Source organism: Sus scrofa, chromosome 13, assembly GCF_000003025.6.
Source record: "Sus scrofa isolate TJ Tabasco breed Duroc chromosome 13, Sscrofa11.1, whole genome shotgun sequence".
Classification (NCBI taxonomy): Eukaryota; Metazoa; Chordata; class Mammalia; order Artiodactyla; family Suidae; genus Sus; species Sus scrofa.
In genome coordinates this window covers 75,906,331-75,929,734 of record NC_010455.5, presented here as the reverse complement: position 1 = coordinate 75,929,734, position 23,404 = coordinate 75,906,331, and the positions used below count along the sequence as shown (strand labels likewise).

General features: G+C 50.6%; 1 protein-coding gene across 1 annotated transcript in view; it reads right to left on the bottom strand.

The window, feature by feature from the left end:
• The window catches only part of EPHB1 (EPH receptor B1), a 446,863-nt gene that overhangs the window by 421,806 nt on the left and 1,653 nt on the right, over positions 1–23,404 (bottom strand). The gene's annotated exons all lie outside the window — the stretch shown is intronic.

The window sequence follows — 23,404 nt, the reverse complement described above, 5'->3', positions numbered from 1 at the left end:
TTGCTGTTGAAGAAGTGCTTGGGGTCCTGGTCTCTTAACTCTAAGTGGAATGATCTGGATAATGTGTTGCCTGTGATCAGAGAGCCCAGCCTCCATGATATGAAAAGTTACCCCAAGCATCTCTTCCTCCACTGCATAAAGGCAGCTGGTTTCTGGTCTAAGGGGATACTCTGTAAGCGCTTGGAGGGATGGAGCCTGGGGTGGGGGGAAGCGGGGGCTATGGGAGGAAGGGAGGGAGGAATGTTCTGAGCCCTCCTGGTGGAAAGGCCTCCCCGGAGAACAAGGGAACATCCGTCCCCAGACTACAGAGAGGCCAAGGTGTTGGTCCCCGAGGCCAAGGAGCAGAAGGGACTGATAGCCTGGCTGGAAATGGGGTGGAGGTGGGAGATTGGGGCAGATCTAGTCTTCAGAGACCAAGAGATGCTTAGTGGACAGCCTAGGAGCAGAGGGGGTCAGCCTCTAGGAGCAGGATAGAAGTGGGTGTGTTCCTGGGCTACTGAACAGAAGAGGTCCCTGAGACCTCCCCCAATGTGCACTGCTTCACCTCCCTCAGACTGGGCATCCTGCTTGCTGGCCACCTATTCAGGGCACTGACTCACAAACAGGAGGCCCTGGCCCTCCAGGTCCAGGAAAGGAAGAGACACATACCAAATGGAAAACCCCAACTTCTTATGGAAATGATAAGCCAGAGGTGTGTTTCCTCCTCCCCCTTCCATTCCTCTGCATTCATGTACCAGCTCACCTCTGCCTATTCTCCTGTTCTCAGGCCTGGGACCTTGAGAGGTGTCTGTGAGCCTGGCTAGACGTGGAGGGGAGCCCCCCCACCTGTTACCCCACCCTCCCACCCTGGGCTGCGTATGGGGTGTTGGACTTGATCCCCTCTAGGGGGAGGACCACTTGGCCAGCCTGGGCTAAGATGCTGACCTGCTCACCAGAATCAACTGCATCCACTGTTACAGGAGAGGTGGTTTGCATCTCCAGAGTGCGGGCCAGTTCTGAGACAAAGCATCTCCCACACAGCAGCTCTAATTCCTACTCAACAACCTCTTACTGGAGACCCTGTGGGGTGGGGGGAGTTTGGCCCCCATCACTCCCATCAGACAGAAGATGAGATGACTTTCCAAGGTCACAGCAGCAAGTTCCCTGATTCTGACACCACCATCTCTGCCATGGAGGCACACCTCTAGCTTAAGGCCACGAGGGACCCCACACAGACCCCCTCACATGACAGGGAAACTAGTGCCACCCCGGACCCTTTGAACCCACCACACACACCCACCTCCAGCCCTCCATATTCCCTCCAGCTGAGCTACAAGCCAAGCTGGCCACAGGCTTAGGAACAGAGGTGCTAAGAGTATCAATGTATCTGGCCCTTTAAGGGATGAAAGAGCTGTGCAAACTCTTAGGTTGACTGATGAATATTAGACATTGAGAACAGCAAGTGCAGAAGAGTGCTTTCTAGGACCCCAGTCTCTGGTGCAGGGGGTGGGAGGCGGCTGTAGGCAGACTGAGGCAACAAACTTTATTTTGAAACAATTTTTTATTTACAAAAAAACAGGCAGCCAGCCCACAGACCAGAGTTTGGCGATTCGGTTTGTTTAAATATTGCATTAAAATATTTATCTTAGTTATCAAGTTTGGGGGTGCCCCCTTAAATTTTGCTTGCCTCATGCCTCTGACCCTAACCCTCGCCCTGTGCTTCCCTGTCCCCATAAACTTAAATCCAAGTCTAATGAGGATTTAAGGAAACAGGGAGGGAAAGGGAGCAGTGGGCCACAGCCCCTCTCCTTACACTGTTCAGCCTTCCACTGACTGTTCACCTGGGGGCTGGTGATGAGGGAGGTTCTGCTGCCTGAGGCTGGGATTCCTGGTCAAGACATCTGGCTACCACCCCTCATCCCAGAACATGCAAGTATCCTCTTTCTAGAGACTCCTGGAGCAGACTGGACAGAACCACACACCAGCAATGCAAGGTCCAGGCAAGGTCTCGGAAAGCAGAGTAAAGACTGAGGGTTCAGTCTCCCTGGAGGATGGGACCTAGAGGTTCTGTGTTAAATGAAAAGAGACAGTGGGAGGAAGTGACAATAAGGATGGCTAAGCAGGTTATCCCATGTATCTCTCACTACAATTTGAAGAGGTCAGCAGTGCCATCCCCACTTATCGGATGAATAAACTGAGGCACAGAGAGGTTAAGGTGCCCAAGATCCAAGATGGAATTCCAACTCAAACTTATTTGACTCCAAAACTCTACTAAAGTGCTTCAGAAAACAAAATTTAAAAATAATAACAATTCTATCTGTTCAGGAAGCAATTTAGGAAAATCTGGGAGACAAGAAATAAAAGACCAGGTACAGAGGATAGAGTGGCTGGCCCTACCACTTAACCTTTGGCTGTTACCGCATTTTGCTGAGTCTCAATTCCCAGCCTCCCCCCACCCCCAAAAAAGCACTGATAAATAAACATGGTAAAATATTAACAAGTGTTGCATCTAGGTGGTAGGCTATAAGGCATGCACTGCGCTATAACTTTACTTTTGGAAATATTCATAATAAATTGGGAAAAAAACAAACATCCCCAGGTCAAAATTGATATATGACCCCATCCAAAAAAAAGTCCCTGGCATGAAAATAGCCGAATAAAAATAGCTACATCAAACAGCTGCACCAACCCTCTCGTGGTGTTGTGAGAATATAAATTGGTTCAGCCTTTTTGGAGGGTAACTTGCAACATCCATCAAACTTTTAAACAACACGCCGTTTTTCAAAAAACTTTTTTATTTTTAAAACAATGGCCATCACACAGGAAAGTTGCATGAACAGAACAAGAGAGCCCCCACATGCCCTTACCCTAAGTCACCAATTTTTAACATTTTGCATGTTTGCCTTTTTATTCTCTTTCTACACGTGTATGTTATAAAAGAACAGAGTAGAACATACTCTGCATACATTTTTGTATTATGTATACATTTATTATAGGATATACATTCACTTGTGCTTTTTTCCCTGGGGTCCTCTGAGACTAGGATGCATACATTGAGAACAAGGATATTCTCTTTCTTGACCACAATACCATTGTCCAATTTGGAAATTTTTTTTTTTGTCTTTTATCTTTTTTAGGGCCGTATTGTCGGCATGTGCAGGTTCCCAGGCTAGGGGTCTAATTGGAGCTGTAGCCACTACGCCAGATCCGGGCCGCATCTGCAACCTATACCACAGCTCATGCCAACGCCGGATCCTCAACCCACTGAGGAAGGCCAGGGATCGAACCCGCATCCTCATGGTTCTTAGTCGGATTTGTTTCCGCTGTGCCATGAGGGGAACTCCCAATCTGGAAATTTTAACATTGTTAGGATATTTTCATCTAATGATACCCTTTCCCTTAATTTGGGGAGTTCATTGTCAGCTGTCCAAATATCATCCTTTAGAACAATTTTTTCCTGGTATAGGATCTAGTAAAGGATCATGTGTTATTTTTACTTGTCATATCCCGTTAGTCTTCATTCAGCTGAAGCAATTCCTTGAAGTTTTAGAACCTGGGACTCCTGGTCAAGGCAGATCTGAATGCGGTCACTGCCAGGCAGGGCCTGAGATTCTGCCTTTCCAGCAAGCCCCAGGTAAGGCCCACACCCTGGTTCACCCACCACACCCAAGTATGAGACTAGAGAAGACAGCTGTGAAAGGTGGTCCAGACCACTGCAAAAAGCATCTCGCTCGCCTCCAGGTGAACCTGTGTTGGCAGGGTCAGCTGGGCCTTGGGTCTCAGGATCCAACAGTGATGCTGAGCCCTCCCCACAGGAATATCTCCTGGGCTTTCCGGAGCCAGGGTATGCAGGACAGAGGATCCCAGGTCACAGAACAGGCTTTTCTGCAGGATCTCCATTCCAGATGACTTTGGCCGAGGATAGGTCAAGCCTGGCTGGAAGGGAACCAATCCTATGCCTTGTCTCTTCTACCAGCACCAACATTCTATTCCTCCTCCTTCAGGAAGCCATCCTGGTTACCCTAGCCACTCCATCTCTCCGTCTCCTGACCTCCTACAGCACCGACCATCTGGCTGTGCCACTGAGCATTCACTTGACCATAACTGCTATTCCAGGACCTTGCCTTTCCTTTCCCATTGCCTATGCCTCCTCTTCTGCTGCTTATACCGTAGTAAGCACCCTATTCTCCATTTCCACATGTCCAGGGTACAATTTATCCCTAAGTGTCCCTAAAACAAGTCTTCACCTTGGCTCTTTGTCTGAACCATCTTTAGGTCTCACGACCCAGCTCCAGGTGCACCAGTCTTGTCTTTAGATCTGGGTTTCCTATGCTGCTGTTGCTTTGTTTGATTTGAGTCCCTGGTTTTATCCTATGGAGGCACCAGCATCAGCGCCTCCCTGAGTGACCTGTGTAGTATGACACGGACTCAGTCTATCCATCCACCCATCCATCATTTACCAAGTGCCTCCTCTGTGCCAGATCCTGGCCTGGATTCTGGGGGTCCCTTAGAGAACAAGGGTGCCTGCCCAGAGCCAGAAGTAATGGTGTATCAGCTGCATCTTTCCCTGTGGGCCTAAGAGGAGTTTGTCATCAATTCTTGATGACACCATGGAAGGCCTCTGCATCCTCATCATGTGTCACCTCCCCATGGTTACTGTGATCATTGATCATCATCATGCAAATACCCCAAACGCAGCCAAAGCACTTCCATCTCCCCTGGTGTTGAGAAGCCTGCACCCGTCATCGAAGGTTCAGAAATCAGCCAAAGTCATTCTCCAAGGACTGTATGTGGCACAAACTTGTGGGGCTGGGAAACCTCTCAGGAGTGAGACCAGGAGAAAGGTGAGGAGACGCCTGGGCACCCCATGAAATGGGGCCACCTGAGAGACCAGGCACTCTGAGCAGCACCAGACTGAACTTCACAGGCCATCCTATGAAGAAGAATCACCCCTTCTCCTTACAAAGGAAATTCCAAGTCAAAAGATCTCTGTAATAAGACCACCCTGGATAAGCAGGATGTTTGGGGATCTCTGCCTGATTGCTGCTGCTGCTACCACAGGGGCCCTCCTGCAATGCCGGGCAGGGGCAGCATGTGGGCCCTTCCCCTTCAGAGCCAGGAATGTGGTGGAGACAGGCTTGGAACTTAGGGGTGACACACGGGAAATAAATACAGGGTAACACAATCCTGGATCAGGTGAACTGTGTTTTCCTGCAGAGGCTCCCACAGTCCCACAGCAAGAGCCCACTTTCCAAGGTCCTGGCTCCAGGCCGGGGAAGCGTTTCTTCCGAATAACTGACAGCCATGCTTGTCACCCCCCACCCCACCTCCAGGAATGAGACCCAGCAGATGCCACATCACAGCGACCCTGACAGACAGGGGGAGGTTCCTCCTCCTACCTCCAAACAACCAAACAAGCAGAGATGGACCCAGACAGACAACCCAACTCCCCAAAAAAATGGACCACAGGAGTTCCCACTGTGCCTCAGCAAGTTAAGAACCTGACCTAGTGTCCATGAAGATGCGGGTTTCATCCCTGTCCTCACTCAGTGGGTTAAGGATCCAGCATCGCTGCAAGGTGCAGTGTAGGTCACTGATGTGGCTCAGATCCAATGTTGCTATGGCTGTGGTATAGACTGCAGCTGCTGCAGCTCCGATTGGACCCCCAGCTGGGGAACTTCCGTATGCCACAGAGGCAGCCATAAAACCAAAAAAAAAAAAAAAAAAAAAAAAGACACAGCATTTCATCAAGGCTATGTTATGCATGAATGACTAAGAAGCACATGGAAAGCACAACCTGAGTCATTAAAGAATGCAAATGAAGACCACAGGACTACAGGATGCCATTCTGTACTCCCCCCGCCCAGCATGGTTAAAATTTAAAAGATTTACAATAACAACTGCTGGTGAGGATCCATGCTGCTGACAGGAATACAAAATATTTGAAAAACAAATTGGCAGTCTCTTGCAAAGACAGAGCCACACATACACACACTCATCATGTTATCTAGCAATTCCACTCCTAGGGACTTACCCAAGAGCAATGAAAACCTATTTTTCATCCTGTGTCTTGACAAGGACACATATTCAAATGCTCACAGTAGGAGTTCCTGTTGTGGCGCAGCAAAACGAATCTGGCTAGGAGCCAGGAGGTTGTGGGTTTGATCCCTGGCCTCGCTCAGTGGGTTAAGGATCCAGAGTTGCCGGGAGCAGTGATGTAGGTGGCAGACGCAGCTTGGATCTGGCGTTGCTGTGGCTGTGGCGTAGGCCAGCAGAAACAGCTCCGATGAGACCCCTGGCCTGGGAACCTCCATATGCCACAGGTGCAGCCCTAAAAAGGCAAAAAAAAAAAAAAAAAAAAAAAAAAATTCATGGTAGCTTTATTCATAAAAGCCCAAAGCTAGTAATTAGAAGAGAATGGTCATCAGCCACTGAATGGATAAACACAGTATGTGTACTTACGTGATGGAGAAGCTACTCAGCAATAAAAAGGAAGGAACCACAGACATGGGGCAACATGGATGAATGTGAAATGCATTATGCTGAGGGAAAGAAGCCAGACTACACATGCTGAATTCCATGTGTATGGACTTCTAGAAAAGGCAAAACAACAGAGTCAGAAATCAGATTAGTAGTTGCCAAAGGCCAAGATGGGAGGGACAGAGACAAGGGATGACAACAAAGGGACATGAAAGTGATGAAAATGTTCTGTATCATGTTTGCACGGTGGCTGTGCACCCATATTTATCTGTTAAGTCCCATGGAATTGTTCACTTAAAATCTTCATGTAAACTATACCTCAAGAAAGTTTATTTATTTTAAAAAATGGGAGTTCCCATTGTGGCTCAGCGGATGAAGAACCCGACTGGTATCCATGAGGATGCAGGTTCAATCCCCAGCCTCACTCAGTGGGTGAAGGCTCCAGCAATGCCGCAAGCTGCAGTGTAGGTCGCAGATGCAGCTCAGATCTGGTGTTGCCATGGCTATGACATAGGCCGGCAGCTGCAGCTCCAATTCAACCCCCAGCCTGGGAACATTCATGTGCCAAGGCGCAGCCCTAAAAAGAAAGAAAAAAATTACTTAATTTTTTAAAAATAGAGAATGGACTGAAACTCAAGAAACTATTTTCAAATCTGGTGAATTCAGGGCTGACATTCAGTAGGTATGGGCTGGCACAGTAATGCTTGTTAAAATACTGAAGTCCTTCCCCACTTACTGGTAAATCACCACGGTCCGAGGCTTCTGGTTAGCCTCGTTCCCCAGACCTTCTCTGGACGCCCTGGACGGCCCCAGAACCCACAACTAGAGGTTAATACCAGCCAGCAGGGGATTTCCTGGACCAGCTAAGGTGGACATCCTTTCAAATGGCCGGTGCCCCTCTTGGTAAAAGTTACATGGAAAAGTAGATGATGCCAAGCTATGCTCAAACTCAGCGGAGGGCTGGCTCACTTGCTGCCAGGCTTCTTTCGTTTAGATGGTGCGTTCTAAACAAGGATGCAAAGTAATTCTTGGAGCAAGGTGGGGAGTGAAAAATCTTAGATCTTACAGTGGTGTGTGGCCCCTCAAAGGGCCTCAGTACATAAAGAGATGTACAGTATATCTGGGTATTAACAGTTCACAGGGTATGGTAAGGGGTGGTCAGGAAAAAAAATGTCCACATAGGCTCCTGGGAGCGGGAGGGACGGTGAGAATAAAATTGAGAAACACTGGTTTAGATGCAGAACTCTGTGACAGAGAGTGCTGTGACACCACAGAGCCAGCCCCAGTTCAAGTGTGGAGCTCCCATCTGATGGGACCTCCCTAGGCAATGTAACGGGTCCCCATCCTTGGCACAGGAGGTGTCCTGAGCCAGAGGATGTGAGAGGGGAAAGTGGCCACGGGAGTCCCTGTGATCCTTCTTTACAGGACACCCCATGTTGGGAAAGCCCGTCAGTCACTCTCCATCATACCAAAGCCTTTAAACCAACTCAGCTCAGCAAACTCTCCTTAGAAGCCTAGTACCCAGCACCCAGCTAAGCCCCAGCCATCAGGAGGCTCCAACTAGGTCACCACATGGAGACCTACACGAGACAAGCACAAATCCAAGGACCTTCATCCTTTTCCTCTTGCCATCTTTGCTTCCAGAGCCCTTGATGGCAGGACTGCATACAGCACTTCAATGGTTTTCTGCCAGCATTAAGGAATGAAGACAACCTCCAAGTGAGAAGAAATGAAGCTCTGGAGCTGAGTCGCCCGCTCTGTCAAGCTCAGCCTGGCAAGAGCCTCCTTAGGCAAGGCCGGCTTTGTGCACTTACACATTATGACAATACTATAATTGTTCTTTCATTCTTTTCCAGATATTTAATAACAATGTGAAGTGGGAGTTGCAAAGGTCAGCCCTACTGAAGAACAAGCTTTGGTCTTATTGTCCTTTTCTGAATAGTGTCTTCCATTTGCCAGCTGTTCCACGTCAGTGAGCCCTGGTGCAAAAGGCCTGGTGCTACTACAAAAGCAGCACCACCTACTCGGGAATATTTGAATTTGCTAACCAGTCGCCCTGCCACTGTCTAGCCATAGTTGCATAAATGCACACACAAGCACACACACACAGACACAGACAGACACACACACACACACACACACACACACACACCAGGCTTCCCCTCATGCCTCTAGTGCTACCCACAGCTACAAGCTGTGACAGAAAGAACACCAACCACCAAGAGCAGAGAAATGAGGTGATGGACACATTGAGCCTGTTCATTTGGGAAACCGCTCCCTCTGGTTAGGTGAGAAGTGAAATCTCTTAGGACCTCAGAAGAAGAGTCACGTATCTATGTTTTTAAAAGCCTTACTTGGAGTTCCCGTCATGGCTCAGGGGTTAATGAATCCGACTAGGAACCATGAGGTTGCGGGTTCCACCCCTGCCCTTGCTCAGTGGGTTGAGGATCCAGCGTTCCGTGGGCTGTGGTGTGGGTCGAAGACGCGGCTTGGAACTGGCGCTGCTGTGGCTCTGGCGTAGGCTGGCAGCTACAGCTCCAATTTGACCCCTAGCCTGGGAACCTCCAAATGCTGCGGGTGTGGCCCTAGAAAAGACAAAAAGACAGAAAAAACAAAAACAAACAAACAAAAAAAACCTTACTTGGAGTTCCCATTGTGGCTTAGTAGGCTAAGGACATGACGTTGTTTCTGTGAGGATATGGGTTTGGATCCCTGGCCTCACTCAGTGGGTTAAGGATCCAGCGTTGCCACAAGCTGTGGCACAGGTCGAAGATCGGCTTGGATCCAGTGTTGCTGTGATTGCGGTGTAGGCTGCAGCTGCAGGCCCAATTCAACCCCTTGCCTGGGAACTTCCATATGCCACAGGTGTAGCTGTAAAAAGAAAAAAGGAGTTCCCGTTGTGGTGCAGCAGAACCATGAGATTGTGGGTTCTTGATCCCTGGCCTCACTCAGTGGGTTAAGGAACCGGCCTTGCCAGAGTTGTAGATGCGGCTCAGAGCTGACGTTGCTGTGGCTGTGGTGTAGGCCGGCAGCTGTATCTCTGACTGGACCCCTGGCCTGGGAACCTCCATACGCTTCAGGTGCAGTCCCAAAAAGAAACAAAACAAAACAAAACTGTCTTTATATAATAGTGTGTATACATTATTCCCACCTCCCCAATTCTTCCCTCCCCTCAAATGATTTCACCCATAGTAATCATAAGATTGGGTTTAAAATCTGAGGAGTTTGTTTCTGTTCGATAAATACATTCTTTTCTTTCTTTTTTTTTTTTTTTTTTTTTTTTTTAAGTGCTGCACCTGTGGCATATGGAAAAAGTTCCCAGGCTAGGGGTCGAATTGGAGTTGCAGCTGCCAACCTACAGCCACAGCCACAGCAATGCAGGATCTGAACCGTATCTGCCACCTACATTCTGGCTTGTAGCAACACTCGATCCTTGACCCACCGAGCAAGGCCAGGGATTAAACCAGCATCCTCATGGATACTGGTCGGGTACTTAACCCACTGAGCCAAAACAGGAACTCCTAAACAAATGATATCATATGATATGTGTCTTTCTCTTTCTGACTTACTTCATTCAGTATAATAATCTCCAGACCCATCCATGGTGCTGCAAATGGCATTATCTCATTCTTTTTTATGGCTGAATAATATTCCACTGCAGATAATTAACGAGAGCCTACTCCACAGCACAGGAAAATCTACTCAATAGTTTGTAATAACCTATATGGGGAAAAAAGAATGGATATATTTATATGTATGACTGATTAGCTTTGCTGTACACCTGAAGCTAATACTACATTGTAAGTTGACTATACTCCAATAAAATTTTTATGAATAAATAAATAAATAAACCTTTCATTGAATGTATTCAGAAAGCTCCCAAGAGTTGGCAAATGGGAGTCACCCTTCTCAGGATACAGTAGTGAGTGGAGCCAGGACTAGGAAATAGCAGTGCCCTGAGCTCCCATCCCACCTGAGCAGGTTCTGGGGCCTGCTCCCCCTTGTCATTTCAATTCACGGAGCCTCAGCCGCCATATCTATAAAGCAGACCTAATCCACTGCCAGCTTGAAGACAGGTCTCTCCTCCAATGCTGAGATGTGTGGTTCTCTCCCAGAAGATCTCTATCAGAGGGCAATTTCCAGGAACCAAGTGGGTGCATTTCCAGCTCAAGAGTCTTAGAACTCTGCAGGCTCAGATGGGCACACAGGAGGAAGTACACTGTCACTCAGCACCAGAGGAACTGCATTGTCATTCAGAACCCAAGCGATGTTGTCAGTGAATGTGCCTCCTGTCTGGGCAGGGCTCCATTTGGTAACCCAGGTACCAGAGAAGAGGGCTATGTAGGCCTGGCTGTCTGTGTCAGAGAGCAGCTTTGTACCTAATCCCGAGGGGATGATAGTTGCTAAGGAACCATTGAGATGCAAATGAGTCGGCAAATACTTAGCAGCAAGATATCAGAAAAGGGTGGGGAGGGGCTGCGTTGAACAAGTTAGTCAGGTGAGTGAAGGGAAAATTACTTTCTTCTGATTGGAAAAAGAAAACCACGGGTTTTCATGCAGAGCAGCAGCATTGTGTTATGGTGTTTAAAAAAAAAAAAAAACTGTTCTTTTTCTGCTTGGCTGGGAGTAAAGCAAAGTTGGAGCCAAGAACACGGAACTTGGAAGGGCAAATGGAGTCTTCCTCTGATGAACTCTAAGCAGATGCTCACATCTCCAGAGAGAAAGAGACGACATCTAAGGTACGAAGAAAGAAGTCTTCAAAGGACTTTGAAGACCTGCCCTCTTTATACAAGCCTGAAAACCCAGTCCAAAAAAAAGTACACAGAAAACTGTGACTTAATATTCTACTGACACAAGATGGAAATTCCTGGTGAGACTAAGCCACGACTGAGAATGGGGAACACGAGGGGAAAGAGCCAACTTACTATACCTATCAGTCTGCATTTCTTTCATTCTTGCTCCCCGCTGAGCCCCAATGTAAATACAATGGTTAGGTTAAGATGTGGTATCTGCATTGGAAGCCAGAGAGTTATAGTGAGAAGCACAGCCGCTTACTCTTTGTTTTTTCATCTTGTTCCAAATAGGAGCCCTCCTGTTTCAGGGTCTAGTTGAGACACCCCAGTCTTAAAATCATCTTGCCTTAGGCCAAACACCCCTGCCATCTGCCAATGCATCACTTTGAGTTTGATTGATGCTGAGGAATACAGAAAACAGCCTCAAGAAAGAAGCTGTTGGCCCCGCCATCTCTAGGGCTCCCTTCCTGGGTTTTCCCTTTTCTATCACCTTCACTTCCTCCGGTTTTTCTCACATTTTCAACCAGGACCATCACAGCCACAGCCTTCCTCCTGCTGCCCCCAGAGTCCAGGTTCTTTCCTTTCCTGCACACGAGCTCTCCATCACGTCCCGGTGATTCAGGACAGGTGGAGGGGTGTTGAAGACTGTCGCCCTGTCCAGCACTCACACTCGCTTCTTCTGGTAACAGCATGTCTGTAGCTCCCCTAACATTTCTATGGGGAGCCAGCCCTCCCCCATCTCAGGTCTGGTGGTTCAGGCAGATCTAGGCTAATCCTCTGCCCCCAGATCCTGAGATGGGTAAGTCATGTGCCTCAAGCCTGGCTGACGAGGGCATTTCAATATCCTGGTGACAGAGCCTGGTTCATGGAGAGGCTTCGGACCCAAGGAAGGCAAGGAGATAATACTTCTGGGGCTTTTGCTGGAGCTGCTGGGAGTGGGGATTCATCTTTGCACTGAAGTTTCAAGAGGATGTGAGTTTGAGCTGCCAGCAGCCACATGACCATCTGGTGGGAGAGGCTACTGGAGAATGAAGTCAAGGTAGGTGACTGCTGATGATTCTCCATTGTCCCTCCAGGTCCCTCTCCACCTTTCTTTACCCTTTTCTGAGCCTCAGGAGATGGACGTCCATGGACCAGGCTTCCATGCCCTCTGCCTCCTTACAGAATTCATCCCATGGGAAGGCTGGCAGGTGATGAGAAAATGGAGGATAAAGAGCTGGGAGAATACCACACTCCTCCCTGGCCCCCAAGCCCCTTATGGATAGCAGTTGCATTCCTCTGTCTATGTCCACATCTCCTACCAGGAAGCCCTTTCTCAACACAGTTCTCACCTGGTCCTGATGGCACCAGTCCCTCCCCAGCCCCTCCTGGCCTTGGGGAGTCATGGCGTCCCACTACTGCCAGACCCTGGGTGCATCCCACCCTTTTTGGTTCCCTGATCCTGCTGATACCTCTATAGTCTCTCCACCAAACACTCCTACATTAACCCTTTGAGAACACCATCTGTTTTCTACCAGGACCTTGGCTGAGAGAGACACAAAGTTAAGGAATGAAAAAATGGGAGGGAGTCCTAAGACAGGCTTGACAGCCCATCACACTCAAAGTGATGGCTTGACTATCATCACAGTCAAAGTTCCAAAAGTCCAGGAATAACAAGGGTCAGGAATCATTCCTTACCTATTGCCTTCCTCTGGCCTTAAGTACACATCTGTCTCTGCAACCAAGGATGTGGCTAATAAAATAGGTACAACCCTTCCTGGAGAGCTCTGGAAGTCCACCTTCATGAGACAGAGAGTAGGAATGACTATCCATCTTGGTTTCTCATCCTTCTCCACTTCCATCTCTGTCCGACAAATTTCTACCCATCCTCCAAGAAGCTGCATCCTGTGTCTTTGTCTCTGACTCTCTTATACACACATTTCTGCCTCAGATCCTTCTCATTGGAAATATGACCCTCTCATGTGGTCTCTCCTAGCAGCTGATGTGTAGCTGTCACACCACAGCTGCAAGACTCCATCATATGTCTTATCACAGCGTATAGTCTACTGGGCTCTGTCCTCCCCACACACTCCCCTCTCCAGTCTGCTAATGGAGGAGCTCCTGGAAGGAAAGGCTATGTCTCCTTGACCTTCATATTTTGGTTTCATGTACATTTCTCCTGTGGATGCTCAGTAAATGCGTTCGGTATGAGTATTCATGAACCTGAGGCTCCCAAGCCAAGCTGTCAGATCTGTCCCTCTGTTCCCACTCCCCATTTGCATCTTAGAGAAATCTGGGCTCTCACATCTAGGAGCAGCTCAGCCCTCCCTGGACACCCCAGGATGGAGCTGTATCATCCCTCAAGGCAGCCTAACCCAGCTTGGTCCAGCTTGTCTGGAAAGAAATTCATAATCAAGCCAACACCCAACTCTCATGCAGAGCAAAGCCAAGCCTGCTTAGCAGGACCACCCTTCACATAGTCATGGAGAGAGGCCTTCCCTTCCCCACCCTCTCCTGTCATTTTCAGCTGCCCAAGCCTGCACCCATCACTCTCAATCACATCATCCTATTCACTCCAGGTACAGTACTTTCCTAAAATCACATTCTACATTATTTGTTTTCTTAATGACTGTCCCGCCACTAGGATGCTCTCAAGGGCCAGGGTCCCCTTCCATTGCTCCCTGTCTCATGTGTACTGCCTGGCACGTAGTAGGAGGTTAACAAATGTCTGTTAGATGTTGAATGAATGCGATACCATATCTCCTCCCTCTCCCCAGCGTGCCCCTAAGTCCTCTCTAGTCTTCTCTAAACATTTTTCTCCTACTACTCCTCCTAGAATGTTTTGGTTATCAATTGCTGCATAAGAGACCATTCAAAACCTAGTAGTTTTAAACCATGACAACATTTATTTTGCTCACAAATCTATAGTTTGGACAGGGCTCTGTGAGGAAAGCCTGTCTCTTCCCACTTAGAGGCAGCAGGAATGGCTGGGAAGGTGGGGGCTGCAGCCATTGAAGACTCACTCACTCAGATATCTGGCATTAGATGCTGGCAGTGGGCTGGGATTTGAGCTAGGGCTGTGGCTAGAACATCCATAAGTGGTCCCTCCAAGCTGCTTGGGCTTCCTTACAATATGGTGGCTGGATCACAAGGGCAAGCATCCCTTGTGAGAAAGAAAGCCAGGCAGAAGCTGTAGAGTCCTCTACAATCTCACTTCCAATGTTATGCCAGATCACTGCTGCCATATTCCATTCATCAGAATAGGCCAGGAGGCCAACCCATATTTAAAGGGAGAAGAATGAGGTTTCTTGTTTTGATGAAAAGAGTATCAAAATATTTGCAGACATGTTTTTAACTACCACATAGGACATGATGTCAAGTTTTAAATGTGTTCTGTTGATCTTTCCTTTCTTTGTATTCATTAACACAATACACATTTATTGCTGCTACCTATCTGCCAAAATGTACTTATGTGCTTCCTTGAAAATCAAGATAGTGCCCCATCCTTCAGGGGCTCACAGAGCTGTGGGGGTACCCACAGAAGTCAACACAGAACTATAGACCACTGCTGCTGTGTTCCCAAAGAGGGAGGCAGAGGTAGCTGCACTGGGTACCTGAAGGCCACCTAATCCAGCCTGAGGCTGGAAGGTAGGCTTCCAGGAGGAGGTGGCCACTGTGGCAAATTCTAAAGGCCAAGTTAGGCTTAGCCAAGAAAAGATCAGCAACAAATGCAACACAGGCAAAGCAAGCAGGTGCAGACCCAGAGGCACACGGCATCAGAAGGCTCAGTTGGGTCTCTGCACATATGAAGAAGAAGAAAAGGGGGTGCCCAGGGGGTGTGTACCTGTGCAGTGTGTGTGCATCTCTTCCTGTGTGGTGCAGGGAAGATGGAGCAGCAGAGGTGCTGCCTGTGGGAGGAGAGAGGGAAAGGGGGCCCCAGACTGAAGGCGCTGGAAGAGAGTCACACACCTTTGCCTTTTGCCAGAGCAAACCCAAATAGCAAGGTGTGATCTGACACCCAAAGTATGGTCTGAACGGTGCCCAGCATAGGCTCCTGGGCACCTGCCCACAACCCAGCAGATGCTCTGATACTAAGACCCTCTTCCTTGCCCCGAAGCTTACAGGTCCCACTCCACCCCAGCCCCGGACCACCTGGACGGACTGCCAAGGGTGCTGAGAACATCCTTGGATGGGCTCCCCTCCCAGACTTCCCCAGGGAGGGTCCTCCCTTCTCTTTCCCCCTTCCGAGCTTGCCACCCGACTCGAGCCTCAGTGAGAAAGCCAAGGGCAAAGGTCCCACCTTGATGTGCTGGAAAAATGGCAAGAGGAAAACAAGAGAACAATTAACTGCAGGGCCCAGCTGCCTCTCGCAGATAAGGCATTTTCTCCACTGCTACTGTCGATGAAGCTGCTTGCTATTATTCCTGTACATCCTGTGCAGCACTGTCCATAGGCCCAGCCCCAAGGGGGATGGGGCACCATCCAGTGAGACTAGGATGCAGAGGGGTTTCTCCCCCCCTCCTCCCACATGGCCTTCCACGCTCAAACCTAATGCTAAATCCCAGTGTCCTCCCCCGGATGTGGTAGAGCTGCACCTGTCCAGACAGACGGGAGCTGCCAGAGCAGCAGGAGTAACAGGGGTCTAGGCAGTGCAGGATGCACAGGGCAGAAGCCAGGGCGGTCCCCAAAGGAGAACCCCGGCAGCTGGCTCTTCCTTCCTCTGGAAGGTGGGCCTGTGGCAGGAGCCCCAGGAAGCCCACAGCAACCTGCTCCCCCGCCCCCACCACCACCAAGAGCCAGATGCCAAGCTGCAACCATCTAAGCAACACAATAAAGACAAGAGCCAGACGGACACGTGGGAAAAAAAAGAAAACCACTAATGACCAGAATGCAGGTCTGACTGGTGGGAGTACAAGGGAAAGAGCCATGCGCAAACAGGAAGATGCACACTGAGAAGGAAAAAGGTTTTTTCCTCCAGCTGGGAGCACAGGTGGGGACGTCCCAGAGAGCCAGAGGACAGCCTGGCCACAGGGACTGGGTCATGGAGACTCAGAGCACTGTCTGGTACCTGGGACAGGACTTGGCAGGGCAGTGAACAAACAGCTTGTGTTTAATAAATGCTCCCCGACGGAATTCATGAGTAAGCAATATTCAAGGGAAAAGGCACCGGACTGGGAAGCTGAGGCCAATTTCAATTTGTCAAAATTTCGTTTTGAATCCTAGCTCTTGTGCCGGTAACTTACCTCTTGAAGCCTCAGCTTCCTCACCTGTAAAATGGGAAAAGGGGTGCTCTAATAGTAAAGGTGTGGAGATTGGCACGTGGTAAATAAATGAGTAAGAGAAGCTTAGCGGCCTGGCTCTAGCGCTAACAGGCTATAGGATTTCTGGAAGGTCTCTCCCCTTCCCTAAAACTTGCCTCTAGCCCTGCTCCGGAGGGCTGACCCACGGCCCCACCTCAGGATCAGGCCCAGGGACCTCAGAAGCCAGCGCCAGGTTACAGCCTGGGGCCCCTGCTCCCTCACCTGCCCCTCCCCTTCTGGCCACCTGTCGATGCCCATTTCTCTGTTCATTATCACCTCCACTGGGGGATGGAGAAGCTGAGCAAGGTGGTTAAATTCAAATCAGTCATGTGTCACTTGCTGCCTCCAGGAAGCAGGAGGGGCTATCAGAGAGATGCAGGGCCTCAGGTGCAACCTGCGGGCAGAAATGAGTCCTGGTAATTCTCAGGAAATTTCCTATGTGTGTCTATGTTGGCCCAGGTCTGCTGCAGAGAACTCTGGGGGAACCTTCTACGAAGGAACAGAGCAGTCTTCTTGTGCAGCTGCTAATGGTGTCGTCTTCGGGCCCTGGGGTTTTCCCTGCCCTGGAGAGACACCTCTGCTGGGGACACAGTGGGGGTGGGGGGGAGTGGGGGGAGACAGGGCCTTTTGCACCACCTGTTCCCCCTCTAGCAGTTGAGCATCCTGATGACCCGGTTATGGGGAGCATTACAGTGCAGTGAAGGGCCCTAGAGTTTTGGCTCTGAATAACATTCCGTTCCACCTGGGGAGTGAGAGAGTGGGGCTGGGGGTAAGGTCTTCTTCCTGGATTTGGAAATGAAACTGCCTCTTTTACAAAGTCAGTGACAAACGTAAAAGCCAGTTGCACTGAGAGGCACCTTCCAGATGATTCTACCTGGGACCAGTGGAGACTGTGCCCCCAGTGCTGGACCAGGCCAATGAGAGGTCCTGAGAGCAAGGTCTTCTCGTGGAGGGCACCAGGCTAAGGCCCTTCTTGATTCGGCCAAGTTCACCCTCACTCATCTCTGAGCTGATGCTGCAGACCCCTGTCAGCCTAAGAGATCCACACCCCACTCACAATTAGCCAGGGGGTCACCATGCCCTTTACCTACACTCCCAAAACCCCAACTTTTACCACTGCTTCTACCCTGGGGTTTGATCCCACCCCAATCCCTGCTACCCTCTCCATCACAATGACCCCCCGCTTTAGCCTTTCAGCAATGAGAAAACTGAGGTACAGGAAGGGAGCCAGGTAACTGCACATCTGGTTGCTTCCTGCATCTCAGGTCAGATGGAAAGCAGTTTTCCATTAGCAAAGACAAACCAAGCCCACCATCCTCCCGGCCTTCCCTGCCAAGGGTGTGCCCTTCTCTCTAACCCCCAGAGGGGTGGGCAAACAAAGCCAGTGAGATGGCTCAGCCATCAGGGGGCCTCTGATGGAGCAGGTGGCCCTGACCTGGCCACTCAAGGTCCCCCCCCCGCCCCGCCCTGAGCACAAACATGCACCTGCCAACTATTGCTATAACTGAAATGGAATCCACCGAAAGGGCTGAGAAATTTCACATGCAAAATTGTGCTTTTAAATATGGAATCTCTCCCAGGGCGTTACTTTATTATTATAGTAATTTCCTCAGAAGGGCAAGCATCCAATGCTCTGTTTCTCTACCACCTTTGGAGACGTGGAAATCTGATAGAGATATTCAGGTTGCTTAAGTGGCTAATGCAGAAGAGGGAGACATAAAGGGAGCTCTTCCAAGAAACGGGACTCTCCAAATCCAGGTACAGGGATGAGCTCTAGACAATCCGGCAGGGACCGGGAAGGGTTCTGTTTGCCCCCTCCGCTGATCCCAGAATTCATAGGGTGCCCAGGCCCACGTCCCATGGGGGCCCTTGTTTGCAATCATTTCCTCCTGGGAGAACTGGCCAGGGCAGGAAGGGGAACTAAGATGCTCCCAGTCCTTCTGCTAGATTCCCTATCAGAAGCAGTGCCACGGTGCAGCTCTGCAGCCCTGCCTCTGCATGTGTTCAACGGTGGGAATAGGGTGGGAAATGGGGAAGGAGGGACGGGAAGGGAGCTACAGGGAAACTAGTGCTTCCGCTGAAGTGCTGGGATCATCTGAACATTTCACCCATCTCTTCTCCCGTGACCGTGGAAACCTGGAGTCCCCAGTCATCAGCAAAATATCCAGTGGCCAGTGGCTGAATCAGCATTAGAATTCTTCCCGCCATGAATTCAGGCTGACCAGAACCTTTCTTCATGCCAAGCCTACAAAAGTAGTGTTGTGAGTTGAAGTAGTTAGGAACATAGACTCCCCCCTAGAACCTGACTGCCTGCAGGCCACTTACTCGCTATGTGGCTTTATCAAATTATGGAACCCTCTGTACCTCAGTCTTCTCATTCAAAAAAGAAAAAAGAAAAAAAGAGGAAAGTGGGTGTTTTTTTGGTTTGTTGTTTGTTTTTGTTTTTGTTTTTGTTTTGCTTTTTAGAGCCACACCCTCAGCATATGGAGGTTCCCAGGCTAGAGATGGAATTAGAGTTACAGCTGCTGGCCTATGATGCCACAGCCATAGCAATGTGGGATCTGAGCTATGTCTGCGACCTACATCACAGCTCACGGCAACGCCAGATCCATAACCCACTGAGCGATGCCAGCGAATGAACCTGCATCCCCATGGATCCTAGTCAGGTTTGTTAACTGCTGAGCCATGAAGGGAACTTCGGGAAAGGGAAGTTGGTAAATCTTTGCCCAATAGGGTTGTCTAAAGTTGACGTGAAAGTAAGTTACATCTAAAGACGACATGAAAGCAAGTTACGACGTAAAGCGCCTAGGACAGCACCTAGCGTTAAGTGTTAGCTATCATCCACAGTGCCCAAATCTACCAGTGCCAGGCTGTCTGCACCTGAATCCCTGGGGCCATTATTAAAAATGAAGATGCCCTGGTCACTCCAACTCAGAAACTGTAAATCAGATCGAGACCTGGATTTCTGACTGCAGCCTATTTTGAACCATTCCGTTAGGCAGAGTTTCCAGGAAGCACCTACAACAGGTTCCTCTCAGAGGCCAGGATACAGACTTTCAGGATCCACCCAGACCTACTGAACTTTGGGGGATAAAGCCCAGGGGTCTACAGCAAACTGTCCAGGTGCCATGAGGTTACCTGAAGCCTGAAAATCCTGACCTGAAACGACACTCCCCTCTGCTGCCTCCCAAAACTGCCTCCACCCTTTACTCATGCTGGCAACGCTATGCTCCTGAACCTTGGGGTTTCCAAGAACTCTTGGGGATTTGCGAAGATGATTGTTTTGGTTTAATAACATGAATGTCTCTTTGACTTTAACGGCATCTTTATTTTTAAACCAGCACAGGGTCATCCTTATAACATATGTTACCCGTCCACCTTCTAAAGCTAGTGTGGGTGAGCATCACCAGCTGCTGGCTCTGCCGATGGATCCAGAAGATTTGGGCTGGGGCTGGGTCCTACCTCTGCAGTTATCTACACTGCAAAGACTCTTCTCAAGCCATGGTCCAGGGCTGTGTTACCCTACCTCACCAGCATTCCACTCCCTGGCTTTGGGGGTCCCTCTACAAACACTGAGTAATGGCAATCTTTGCACAACACGCAGGAAATAAAATCAGCTAATGGATAGAATTGTCTCAAATTTATTGAGTCAATTTATTGTCTCAAATTTTCTCTTCCAGACATTTAAAGAAAAAAAAACAACAACACAAAACGAAACTTCAGCGCCTGCTACCACTTGCCGGCTCATACACACTCACGGATACCCAAAACAGATGCACACGTAGCAAACAAATATTAACAAAAAAATGCAGAAACAGGCAATCACCACCTGGCCTGATGGCTCGTTGTGGACATACAGGCTGAGGTTGGGAGTTATTGCCAGGAGCCTGTGATGGAGATTTCACTTCAAATGGTGGCATCCAATGCCCCTGCATTTCAAGGTGGAGTACCCCACAAAGGCATGTGGTACCTCAGGCACATATGTGTTCATACATTAGCAATGCCTTTGGAGAACCCACTATTTGTTAAGCCCTGAGAAATCTACCACCAAATCAGACACGTGCAGGTTCAAGAGTGGCAAGCCCAGGATTTCACTCTACATCATAGAGCAGTTCTTCTGAGAGTGGTCAGGTCAGCAAGAGTGGAACACTGAGGCCACCTGCATCTGTATGGTCATCCATGGGTACTGGTGCTGGGCCTGTCCATGCCTCCTGATCCCTGCCTCCCGGAAGGGGCCAACGTGCTTAATCCAGGAAAACTCCACCCTGAGGGAGATGCCTCTGCTCCCAGCCCAACATGTTCCTGCAGAAGCACCTCAAGAGAAGCCCAGGTCTCCACACCCTGACCTGAAAGGCATGGGTGAAAGGGCAGCTCAGAGAATACAATCTACAGACACCAGCAGCCCATTCTCAACAAGGTCTCAGGTCCAGTGTGAAAAGACCTGGGCTCGAAGAGGCAGTCGTTTTCCCGGAGACAGAGAAAAGAGGCCTGGTGCTGGTTCCAAAAGTCCAGAGGCTGTCAGCAGCCCTGCCTCCTGGCCTGCCTGCTCCCCTCTAAAAATAGACTTTAAAAGCCCCAAGCTTTTCCCTGCAGTGCCATCCCTGTCCCCACAGAACAGAGCCATGGGCTGCAAGTGGGGAGGGATGCAGGGGAGGAAGGAAGAGATGTCTCCTTCAGCGTGGGTCTCCCACCCCCCAGGTCCATCAGCCCCTTCCTCCCACCCAGGCAAATGGTCTCATAGGGCCCTACCTGCTTCTGACTTAGGTGTCCCTATCAGGCCCATGGGCTGCCCCTATCCCTTTGTCCCTGCCTTGGCCTGGGCTGAGGACCCTGCCTGGTCTTGGAACTGCCTACCCTGTGTGACAAGACCCCTGTGGATTTCCACCAGAGACCCATGAAGGAAAGAAGATAGACCGACAGACACATGAGTGGCCAAACTAGAAAGAAGAGGCGCCCCCTGGCCACAGCAGTTTGAGAGGGATCTGCTATCTGTGTAGGCAGCTCATTGATCCACTTTTCTGATAATTATTCCTCACTCATCACAAACGGAATGACGCTGGCCCAGCCCAGCCAGGCAGGCGGGAAGGCGGCTCCGAGTGTGGAGAGGAGAAAATGAGCCTGCCTGTGCTCACGGAGGAGAGGAAGGCGTGAACAGTGTGTACTAGCCCTGTGCACTGAACAGGGACGCTGGGGCTGCTTGAATATTCTGCTGAATATGGCATTTCTTTTAACCCTTGCTGGAGAGGTATTCAACCCAGAAAGCCACGCTCTTCTGGCTAGGCCAATGCTGAAGTTTCCCCACAGACCCCACACACACACGTGGGCCGCTCCAGTCGACCGCAAGACACCCTTCCAGAGCCACTCCAGCCAACGGACCTGGAGGGCCAGCCGAGAGGGACCTAGGGCGAAACCGAACACCACCAGATGCCTAGTGTGTTCCCATGCATTTGCCCTACAAACAATTTTGCTGGAATGCATGTGCCCTCCTTCAACGACGGAGACCCCACGCGGAGACCAGGCTCCTCAAGTGGGGCACCTATCTGCTCTCCCAAACTGAGCAGCTGACCCTCCAGGGGGCGCGAAGAGGGATGGGCAGGACGCACCGCCCCAGCGCTGGAAAGTCCAGTCTGGCCTCGCCTATTCCAAATGCCCGCTCCCAGGTCGTCCTGACCGGTTTGGAAGTGTGCCTCGCTTGGCTTATCCTAATTCAACCGCTCCGGCGCTCGCCCCTCAATAAGCCAAATCTGAGCATCCCTTCTGCTGGGTGTTGATTGCGCTCCCCACCGCTCAAGTCCCTGCACGTTCCCCAAAGCAACCCCCTCCGCACAAAGACCCAGCAGCCAGAAAGGGCAGCGGCAGGCGGAGGGCAGACAAAAAGCCACCCTCAGAAAAGCAAGAGCGAGCTTTCTAGGCATTAATTGCCGCAGCCCCGTGCCGCCACCAGAAAGAACATGGGATATGGTGGTCTTCATTATCTGGCCGGGGAATCTTAGCTCCGTCTCGGGACGAGACCCCAGCCTCGCTTCGAGAAGGACAACACCTTCCACCTTCCGTGGAGTCGGAGCGCTGAACCACTGGATTTGGGGGCCGAGGGAGGGCTCCCCGGGCGACAGTACTTGTCGGCCGAGGACCTGGGCGGCCCAGCGGAGCGAGCTCCCAGCTTGGAAGGCGGCGCGGGCGCTGGGGGCTGTGTGCCCTCGGGGTCCCTCCGTGGAGTTTCGCCTGCGCCGGACACTGGGGCTGCGAGCGGGCTGCCGCGTGCATCTCTCGCCAGAGTTGCTTCCATCCCGGCACTAAACTCTAGGTCGGGCGGTGTTTCGGGAGGGGGCTGCGGCCACCGTTAGGCTGCGAGGAGTAGGGCGGGGTAAGGGGGCGGGAGGAGGGAGCGGGGCAGGGATTTCCCACAGGGATTCGCGGGCACTGCCGAGCGTTGGGCTCCCTGCGGCGCCAGGCTCTGTGCCCATGGAGCGCGCTTTCCCGGCCGCCGCGGAGGCACAGCCAAGGCTGAAGTAGCAGGAAAAATGTCCCTTCAGGTTGGCTCCCTTCCCGGGCCGAAGGAGATACTAGGCGAGTTTCGGCAGGACTGACCATCTACCCAACCCCACCCCCGTTCTCTGGCTCAAGTGGAACAAAGGTGTCCGCCTTGCCCCGACTGTTTCGGGAAAGATGCAGCTCGCAGCCTCTCGGACCACCAAGCTGTCCCCCAACAGCCCGGCCAGTGAACTCAACCCCTCTTATTCGGCGGCCACTTGCGGGGTACCAGGCAGGGCTTCTCCGGTCCCCGCCCGCAGCACCAGCCCGCCGAGCCCAGAGTGTTGGAGCCCGCGGACCCCGAACGGAGGAAAAGGAGAGGTGGCGCGCCGCTGCCTAAGC